The sequence below is a fragment of the Nanorana parkeri genome, unplaced genomic scaffold, assembly GCF_000935625.1.
Source record: "Nanorana parkeri isolate BGI_ZX_2015 unplaced genomic scaffold, ASM93562v1 scaffold10, whole genome shotgun sequence".
Classification (NCBI taxonomy): Eukaryota; Metazoa; Chordata; class Amphibia; order Anura; family Dicroglossidae; genus Nanorana; species Nanorana parkeri.
The window spans coordinates 4,802,067-4,812,737 of NW_017306278.1; the positions used below are offsets into that span (position 1 = coordinate 4,802,067).

The 10,671-nt window shown below is 45.9% G+C and overlaps 1 protein-coding gene and 1 long non-coding RNA gene across 2 annotated transcripts in view; both read right to left on the minus strand.

Annotated features, from left to right (window-relative positions):
* Positions 1-9,501, minus strand: part of LOC108785971 — a 12,206-nt gene extending 2,705 nt beyond the window's left edge. The window contains exon 1 of the long non-coding RNA XR_001941164.1: positions 9,491-9,501. This is a non-coding gene — a long non-coding RNA (uncharacterized LOC108785971). The remainder of the gene's footprint in view (positions 1-9,490) is intronic.
* Positions 9,502-9,751: 250 nt separating this feature from the next.
* PHLDA2 (pleckstrin homology like domain family A member 2) overlaps positions 9,752-10,671 on the minus strand; it is a 2,809-nt gene continuing 1,889 nt past the window's right edge. Inside the window, exon 2 of the mRNA XM_018555163.1 lies at positions 9,752-10,086. The gene's annotated coding sequence lies outside the window, so the exon portion shown is untranslated. The remainder of the gene's footprint in view (positions 10,087-10,671) is intronic.

The window sequence follows — 10,671 nt, forward strand, 5'->3', positions numbered from 1 at the left end:
AGTATGGGGTGGGGGGAAAGGTATAGGGTAAAGGGTCTAGCCCACCCTCCATACCCAAATCTCTATACTTAACTAGATCTTACTGCAAGGCACACAACATTATTGACAACCCTCAAGTGACTTCTTGATCTCGTGTCCACGCCTGCGCAGTTTGGTCCCATAGGCATCGATGGAGCTGATAGACCCTGTTCACACCGGGGCGGTTCGGCCGCGCGGATCCGCCGACATGAACAATCCCATACATTGCTATGGGAACTGTTCATGCGACTGCGCCGGTTCGTGCGATCCGTGCCACCCCCGCCCGAACTGCTCCCTGCACTATTTTTGCCGCGCTGGTCAGTGCGGTTTCCATACAACTTTCAATGGAACTGTGCTGATCAGCGTGGTTTTGGGCGTTTTTTAATTGCGTTTCAGCGCTGAAACGCAAGTAAAAACTACCAAAACCTCCGTCGAGATCGGCGCGGTAACCGCCCTGGGGTGAATGGGCTCTTAGCTGGATAGTATCCAATCCGCCAAAAGTCTATGGGACCAAACTATGCAGGCAGGACGTAGCATCAAAAAACCTGTTGAGGGTTGCAAGCAATACAACTGGAGCTGGAGGGTGTGCTAGACCTACTTAGGAGGATGGGGCAAAAGGATGAGGAAACTTTGTAGTAAAGTTTTCTTGAAGGAGAACTATGAGGTGAGTGCTTTTCACTCACCTCATAGTTCTAGCCGACCGGTGACAATGAGACTGTCACAGGTCGGCTCAGTAGATCGGGAGGTGAGCGAACACATACCGGCGTTCGCTCACCTCTCGATCCTGTCACGGCTCTCTGCCGTGACAGGGGAGGGGCTGGATTCCCCCCTCCCCGCTCCGATCTGCCAGCGCTGACTGGCGGAACGGACGGGGGAGGGTACAGCTGGCTCTGCCTCTAGATAGGCAAAGCCAGCTGTCACTTACGCAGCTGGGTGGATCTCGACATCGATGTCGGGATCCGCTTCAGCTGCGGCGTCTCAGTATACTGCGAGCTGTAGCTCGCGGTATACTGAGCCTAGGGTGACGGGAGGACGCTAGTTGGTGTCCTCCCGTTACCCTAAGGAGAACTATGGGGATAAGCCCTGACCCCATACTTCTCCTTTAACCTTTAGAGTGAACCGGTATTCCATTTTTAAAATGTTGATGGTCCTGCTTAGGAGACGAGGTGCCTGTGATAATAATGAGGTCTGATGAACCCCAAACTGAGCGAGGGGATTAAGGCGTTGTACTAAACACAGTGCCACACTAATTTCTTCTACATTTGCAAGCCTGTGATGAAAAGTTTAGAAGTAAATCTGATGTCTGTGCTGCAGAAAGCGGTGATCACTTTGAGAGACCACAGACCAGACTGGAACAACACAAAGCAGGCCATCATAAGCACCAATAAAACATTCCAGTTACAACATCTTCAACAGATACCAGACCCATTGCCATTACAGTCATAAGCAAGATGTCCTATTACTCCAGAGCCTGCTAATAGCTATCGGAATTAGCTGTAAACTAGTCTAGCAGCAACGCACATTGGTACAGCAGGGTACACATGGATCAAATACGCTCTGTGGGTGGCCCTATCCCATCATTAGATCAACTTTTGTCGAAGGGACATGCTGGAAAATCATTGGCTGGCGAATAATGCTTGTAGAGTCAATCAGCTCTATCAGAATACAATGTACACAGCGGGAGATTCGTTCATCCTTGCTGTTAGCGTGGATGGGGGAATCTGTCATATATTAATGGCCATGTGTACCCAGCTTAAGTCTGACCTTACTTGACCTGAAACTGCCCTTTCAAACAAATCCAGTGCTCAACTCCACTCATATTTCAGAATTGGTACTGTAATGGAGATACAGTGTTTCTGTAAACCAGGTCTAGACTATTGTATTAGAGAATAACAATCAGTTTGAGACTAAACATGCCTATGCTATGATGTATCCTGGTCAGGACACTATGTACAAGGAGTTTGCATGTTCTCCCTGTGCTTGCGTGGGTTTCCTCCTAGATTCCAAAGACATTATGGAAGAATAATTGTCTCCTGTCTAAATTGGCACCATACGCATGTGCAATAGGGATCTTAGATTGTCAGCTCCTTGAGGGCAGGGACTGATGTGAATATGCATTATATAAAGCACTGTGTAAATTGTCGGCACTGTATAAATACTTGCAATAAATAATAATGTACACACTTCCTGTTCTAGGCAGGGCTGAATTTTCGTTTCGGGCGCCTGTAGGCAAAGAATGGAAATCTGTTAAGCCTGAGCCGGCGCCCTTACCTGCTGTGGAAGAGGTCCTGTGAGGCTCTGAAACTTTTGCATTCACATGTCCTGCTAAAGGAATACGAATAAAGATGACATTCCGAAGCAGAATGGTGTGCGGACATCATATCTTCTAGATTGATATCCGCACATATATGATATTCTAGATCCACACAGTTGTTCCAGCACCCGTTGGATTCTGGGGTACATTGGTACAGTGTGCGCAGGGGATATTACAAAGACTTACCTCCTCTGGGACCCACCGGCTTTCACATATGCAGAGAAGGACCCCGGCGTTGCTTAAGGCTGCCCTGAACGCCTGTGCACATCAGACAGGCATTTTACAGGACAGCCTTATGCAGCGCCGGGGTCCTGCCCCTGATTTTGTGTAAGCCAGAGGTTCCTGGTCTTGGAGCAGGGGGGTGCTTTTCGTGCAGATTGCACCCTCCTTGCCATTGCTGGTGTTGTATCATGCCACAACACCAGGAATAAGGGAGAGTAGCTACGTGCACGGCGTCCCTCTATGGAGGGCACTTGTAGGCACGTGCCTACTTTGCCTAATTGTAAATGCGGCCCTGCTCTTAGGGTGACACCACTCTCTCACTGTACTGTAGCCATAGAGGAGCAGCATTGTCACCCTAGGACAGTAATTGCATAAGGATTACAGAACATCTCCTCCCCACCTCATCTCTATAGGCCGAGGTGTTCTGAAGCTCAGAGGTGCACTGGGTAGGGCTGATAACACTGCTTCAGATCGCACTGCAGAGTCCACAGTACTCAGAACAGAACTAGAATTCTGGCAGTTTCACTTTAAGAGTCACTGTATGCAATGCGAGGCAACAATGGAATTCCCCTTGCCATTCAACCTTTGCAACAGGCTTATCGTTATGACATCACTGCAGAGATTTTTATCATCGCCTTTTACACACACGCCAGCACGCCACTTTCCTGACCGCGTTGTCTGGTATACTGTACACTGAGTGGCCAGATTATTATGACCTCCCCATCAGTACTTCGTTGGGCCGCCTCGTGACTCCACGAGATGATGAAAGGTGATGTGAGGAATCTGACACTGCGCTGTTGCCCTTCTGTTGTCTTGTACCAGTCTTGCCACTCTCCGTTCTGCCCTAACATTGACTAGTCGCTGACGGCCACAATTCGCACGTTCAGACCCAGATTTTGGGCTGACAGTCCAGTCTTTAAACACTCTAACAATGAGCCCCTCTTGAACATTTAACGAATTCTGCTGTTTTGCTGATACTCGCTCCATGGCTCCGAGCGCCAACAATCATCCCACGTTCAAAGGCTGTTAAATCGCGTTGTTTCCCCGTATCTTCAGAAACAAATCACTTCTACTGTCGTGGTAAATAACCTGCTTCCCTATTTATAATGGTCTGGCCCTCTAGCAACTTCAGCGCAAAATTATAGCTAATTTGCCTACAAACGTCAGGTGGTCATAATAATCTGGCCACTCGGTGTATATCGCACCTGCACCATGCTCTCCAGGCTGGCAGTGTTTACGAATATTCTATAAACGCATTGACCATTGCAACATTCTAGGTGAAAAAGACAGATGACGGCCCAATAGGAACGGGAGATATCTGTCGAAATGATTTTCCATTTTGTTATAAAGGATCATTTTTTATACAAACGTGTTTTGTCAGTTTTCTATTAATACAAACTATCACTGAGAAGAAGAGTTATGAACACAAATGGCTGAACTGTCATTACTACAGACCAGCCAGACCTCCCGGCCAATGTTCAGTGTAGATGATGAAACAGAGATGCAAGATAAAACCGGACTTCAATGACTGGAGAGGTCACGGAGCTGAATGGGGTAAAGATCACAGGAAGCAAGAGAACTGATTAACAGAATAGAGGACTCCAGAAATGACCCCCCAGAAGGGGGTAAAACAGCCATTTATTAAACCTGTCTAACCAGAAGTGTCTAAATATTGACCGAGGGCAAAATTCCAATCTTCATTATCATTTATCTGCCAACCAGTGGCGTAACAATAGGCATAGCAGCCCACATGGTTGCTATAGGGCCTAGGGGTAAGAGGGGCCCCATTTGGGGGGCTTTGAAGGCAATTATACATAGAAAACTTGTACGCATGTGAAGATAAGACATAACCCTCCCTGTGCTGTTAAAGATTGCAGAGGTTGCCGTTGACAATGGCTCTGTACCCCGTGTGACATCTCCAGCCATGTCAGATGTACAGGAGACGGCTTCAGAGTTGTTGTCACCAATCGCAGATCTCCAATTTGCAGGTTGCACAGGAAGGAGAATCTGTCTGGCCGTCTTAATACTGTAGATTTAGCGCACTTAGAGCTTCTGGTCATCCCGGCCAGCACTGAAATTAACCCTGTATGCATAAGGCTGGCCAGACCGCAGTAGAATTTTGTTCCAAAAATATTCGCTTCCGGAACATTCGTTTGAATTTCTAGGTAATGGGGGCAAATCAGCAATCGTTATCAAATATATTGAGGAGATAAATCGAAGGCCCAGGTAGGAATTTTTTTTTAATTGTTATTTAGGGATGAGCTCAGGTTTGGACTGAACCCACTTCTCGAAACATGGAGGGAGCTTCGTTGGACATGGAAGGAAGCTTCTTCCGCTGCCACCAAATCAGCTGCGACCAGGGAGAGCCCTGTCTGCAGCTGCAGGTAAGCAAAAGGGCAGGATGACAACATTGACCTTATATTTCCACATGGCCATACAGTATGCGGTCAGTGACATTGATCTAATGTAGCTGTGTGGCCGCATAAGGTCAATTACAGGGCGGGGAAGCAGCGGGGGCACTAGGTTTGGTGTCATCCGATGTGTGGCCGCCATGCATGTGCTATGATGTCCACTGTGTGATGTCATCACGCATATGCATTGATAAGAGAAGGGAATATTGACCCAGCAGGATCAGGTATGCCAATGCCACAGGGCCCACCCTCTCCTGTTGTTGTCAGGCTCTCAGTCAATGACTGAGTGCCGGAACTTAGGGGATGACACTATAATGACTGTCAGTCATTTTGGTGTCACCCCCTCTGATGGTATCACCCAGTGCGGGCTGCGCTCCCCTTGTGACGCCACTACAGAGAATGTCCTAGCCCACATTGGGTAAGCCAATGGCACTTCTGTGTTCAGGAAGGTTAAAGTAGCGGGTCTGGACGAAAAATGTAAAGGGCTTTTGAACTAAACGAGTTGGCTCAATGATGACATCATCTACTGCTGTGACAAATGATTTTTCAGAGCTTCGTATGAAACATTCTAACCAAATTCTAACCATGTGTGGCCATTTCAGTGCAGGCTGCCTCATAAAAGCCCCATAGCGTGTGCTCAGCTAAATGCTGACAATGGTTTGTAGTTCAGTAAAAACCCCACGGTTTAAAAAAAGGTTTTATAAGGATTATAAAGTACTTACGTACACACGTATTGACAGCAATGTCATAAAATATTGTGATGTCATTATGATTGCTACAACTTGTGTACTGTGTGGGTGGAAGGGGTTGAATGGCTTTATATTTCACCCAGGCTCTGAGATGCTGAAGAAGACTGGGGACTGGGGGATTCTACACAGGACATAGCGGATAGTTGGAAATTAATGTTACAAGTGAATTCCGTGCACTGATTCTCCGCCTCTTCTCTTCTCTGACCACCTCTGTCTGGTCCCTAGCTAATGGTGACTATCCGGCTGTCTGTCCTTGATTTACCTTAAAGGAGAACTATGGGGTCAGGGTTTTTCCCCATAGTTCTCCTTAGGGTAACGGGAGGACACAAACTAGCGTCCTCCCGTCACCCAAAGCTCAGTATATAGAGAGCTACAGCTCGCTGTATACTGAGAAGTCGAAGCTGAAGCGGATCCCGACAATTATGTATGGATCCGCCCAGCTGCGTGAGTGACAGCTGGCTCTGCCTATCTAGAGGCAGAGCCAGCTGTACCCGCCCCCTCCCCCGTCCGTTCTGCCAGTCAGCGCTGGCGGAGCGGAGAGGGGGGAATCCAGCCCCTCCCCTGTCACGGCAGAGAGCCATGACAGGATCGAGAGGTGAGCGAGCGCCGGTATGTGTTCGCTCACCTCCCGATCTACTGAGCCGACCTGTGACAGTCTCATTGTCACAGGTCGGCTAGAACTATGAGGTGAGTGAAAAGCACCCCCCTCATAGTTCTCCTTTAAGATCAATGACTATATTATTATTATGATTATAAAATAACAATAATTAGGGATGTCCCGATCCCATTTTTTCAAGACCAAGTACACGGACTTTCCCTCAGGTACTCGCCAATACCAATCACCAATACTTTTTGTTAAAGGGACATGTGACATATTTTCTAAAACAATAGAGACTAATGATTTTAGGGTGCTTTCTCACCAGGCTACACACAATAGACATGTAAGCTGCGGAAAAATTCGGTTCGGATATTTCGTTATTTCGGGATTCGGATCTGAAATTCCATTCGGTTTGGGTTTTGGATTGGGACGAAATTTGAATTTTCATTAGTTTCGGATGAGTTTACAAATATTGGTTGCGAATAACACAGAAAACCATATACAGATATTAATACTAAAGCTGAGGCTGCCAGACCCGCATGGCACTCGGGATCCGAATTTCCAAATTGTATTCGGGAGCTCCTGAATGCCATTCGGGTCTGGCAGCCATATACATACATTACTATAGCTGAGGCTGCCAGACCCGAATGGCATTCAGGAGCTCGCGAATGCAATTTGGAAATTCTGATCCCGAATGCCATGCGGGTCTGGGAGCCTCAGCTTTAGTATTATATGTATATACTGTATATGGCTCCCATGTTGCTGTAACGAAAATGAGTGTTCAGACCCATTCGGATGCATTAAACCGAATATCCCATCTGATTGGCCAGAAAAGTCACATGTCCGATTCAGTTTTGTTTTTGAATGAAATTAGGGCGGGATCCGAAATTTGGAAACGGAAATTCGGATTCGAACACATTCGGATGCATTGGGATTCGGAAATTCGGATGTGTCTGAATGTCCGAATTGCGGAAAATTTGTCCCAATTTTGATTCTGAACCAAATGAATCGCACATTTTCTAGCGCACAGATGTCTCCAGGGCTGCGTTTGCGTCTTACCAGGGCGGCGTACAGATGTCACCAGGGCTGCATGTGGAGCTCTGCTGGCGGACGCCGGGCTGAACGATGGGGTGCCGGTCTTCTTCCTTCTCTGGGGCTGTTTGTTAGGTACGGGGCTGTGCTTGACTGTATCTGCACCAGGAAAGAGGAGAAGGAGACATGGGGCCAGACAGACACTGCCAAGGACAGCTACTGCCAGGTCCTTAAACAGGCTGCCGAGGTTCCCACAAGTGGGGGGCCTCGGCGGCCGATCCGTTTAAAAAATTTAAAGGGCCGGTATCAGCCTTACTCCTGTCAAGTACTCCAGACAATACCCAGTATCGGTCCCGATACCAATAGCAGTATCCAGTGGCTTCACAAGGGGGGTGCGGGAGGTGCGGCCCGCACCCGGGTGACACCATTGGAGGGGTGACACCAAAATGACTCACAGTCATTTTGGTGTCTCCCCCCTCTGAAAAGTCGGGCGCCCGGTCATGGACCGAACGCCCGACAGTATCAGGAGAGAGGAGGGGACCCGGCGACATAACTTATCCCGCCAGGTGGCTATCTCCTCCTCTCTCACCAAGATGGCCGCCGGCAGGCATCAGAATACTGCCGCGCATGCGCGGTGACGTCTCGGCGGGGTGGCACTCGGACACCGCTCCGGGTGTCACCCAGCCTCGGGACGCCCCTGCCAGTATCTGTTTCAGGACATCCCTAATAATAATGAGATAATGACAGTAGGGAGGCAAGCAAATTGTGCTATGGGGCCCATGATCTGCAGTTACAGTATGTGCCTTGCTGCAGACCACCAACCAATGAACTCTCCACATTGGACGCTCTAATTTAAAATAATTCCCAGAAATGTCCCCCACGGTCTTCGGCATCTGGAAAGTCACACAGCCCGCCGCCCACTCATATGTAACCATCACCCCCCTTCCCTGCTATGCCAATTAGAAATGGGAATCCAGGGAGCTGATATGACACAACCACGGCATGGAGCCAGTCATAATTATAGGCGCCCCCACTGAGCAGTGGTACCCCTTGCAGCTTCCTAATTAGCCTTCATAGCAGGTGCAAACTCTATGACTGACCCGCCTTGTGTAAAACAATAACTATATGGAGGATTCTGTTACTTTAAAGGGAACCTGTGCTGAGAGAACTAAAGAGGATGACATTTTCCAACCGCCTTCTGCAGCAGCACGGATAGGATTGGAATTCATCTGCCGGCTGCCAGTGCCAGGACTTCAGTACTTTCAGTGTTAGTGACCCGGAGCAAGCATGCGCCCAGTGAAGGCAGACTGAAATCATAACCCCTTATCTTTATTTACTTTTCAAAGGTTTAGAAGTTGCTGAGTCACATCCATTCATAGCATAACCCGTTATCTATATCTACATTTCAAACCGAAGTGGTTGAGTCACATCCATTCTACCTCCACCTTTCTTTTTATGTTTTCTAGCTGCTGCAAAGCGTCGTTAGGTAGAGGGACAACCAAGGACAGGGAGACAACCTTGCAATAGCAGTCATGAATATGCGTTTAACATCTGAGACACAGTTTTCCATGGCTGACTGATAAGGAAGGGCGTAGCAGCCAATGGCCATTCGGATTACTGGCACAAAATCACCATAAGATGAGACCTGATTGGGCGATGTGGCCCGTCGTCCAACCAGCCAATCATAAACCTGTCTGATGCAATTTAAAAGTGTATCTGCAGCCCAACGTTTTTAAGCTTTCAATATAGTGGGCAAAGGCTACAATGTCCGCTCAGCTGTTTAGTATTTTCTGTGGCCCCGTTGGAAAGATTTCCTTAATTTCCTGACCCAGTGACAACGTAAATACCAGGACAGGAAGTGAGGGGGAAATCTCAAAGAAGGACACAATGATTTAAACATCCTCGGAGACGGGAGGCTAGAATGCCTGACAGTTTTTTTTTTTGTAACCCCGTTACAGATTTTCCCTCACTTCCTGTTTGGCTGACACAGCTGTACAGGAAGTAAGGGAAAATCTTTTCAACAAGATATCGGTCAGCGATAAAAAAGCTTCTTATTTTTCTCTACACTAAAACTAAAAACCGCTTTTGGCTCCAAAAGATAAAAAGATAAAAGAGTAATATCTGTTATCTGATATCAAAGTAAAACCCTTTGCCCATAGCAACCAGATTCCCGTATAATTTTTTCTTTTTTCAGGATCTGGTTGCTATGGGCAACAGGTTTTACTTTCATTACAGATATTACTCTTTTATATATCAGTATACTGTATATATTCTTTTTTTTTAGTCCCGGCACTTGCTGATCTATGACAAAATATTCTCTAATATATAAAAACGAATGAAAAAATAATATTTTGTATCAAAAATTTTAATAAAATAAGTTAACATTTCAAATTACGTTTGTTTTCAGAAATTACTGGTCTTGGCAATATATATATATATATATTAGGAAGGATAGCCATGGTAATAAATACAAATATATAAAGTACTATGGAATAAATTATCCGGGTTCAGTCCGGTTATCGTATTGCGTATTGCTTCTCCGCGGATAAATAAATAACACTAATCGCAAGGATTATCCATCTTCTCATGTTCATCGATTGTCAGCTCCTTCGACGAAAACTCCCGTGCGTGGAGCTCCAACAATACTCATTCAACTTGCTTTGTCCTTGTAAAGGCAGTCACTTCCTGTCTCATGAGCCTCTCCCGGCAAGCCGCTTGCATTTGGTCCATAAATCATGGGCCCTAGAAAAGGAGAGAAAAAAAACCAAAATGATTTAATTTTTAAATTTTTAAATTAAAGTTGCTCTGAAAATTTCAAATTCATTAATATTTAAAATTCTAAACAGATGTATAAAATGGGTCCTGTAACCAGCAAACACGCTTTTCATTATTTATTCCCCACAGAAATAGAATTTATTTATTATTTATTTCCTTTATAGATTTTATTCTTGTCTCTACCAAACTGTTTCAGGTCAATTGTTCAACAATTAACAAATTAACAATTAAAACTTTTTTGTTTGTTTGTTTTTTAATTAAAAAATGTTAGAGCAAAAAAATTGCCCTGTTTTTTTTAAAACTAAAACCAAGTCTATTATTTTTATTGACAGGGTTATTCACAAAAAGGGTGAAGGGTTTGGAGAAGGCAGGAGAAGTGAACAATCTAGGACAACATAAAGTGAGCTGAATTGGAGAAGTTTTTCCAAATCAGCTATTTTTCAAACAAAAATTCCAATTTTTTTCCAAATCAGCTCCTAGATTGTTCACTTTTCCAACTCTTCACCCATTTTGTGAAAAACCCTGTCAGTGTTAAATGTTTAAAAGGCACTT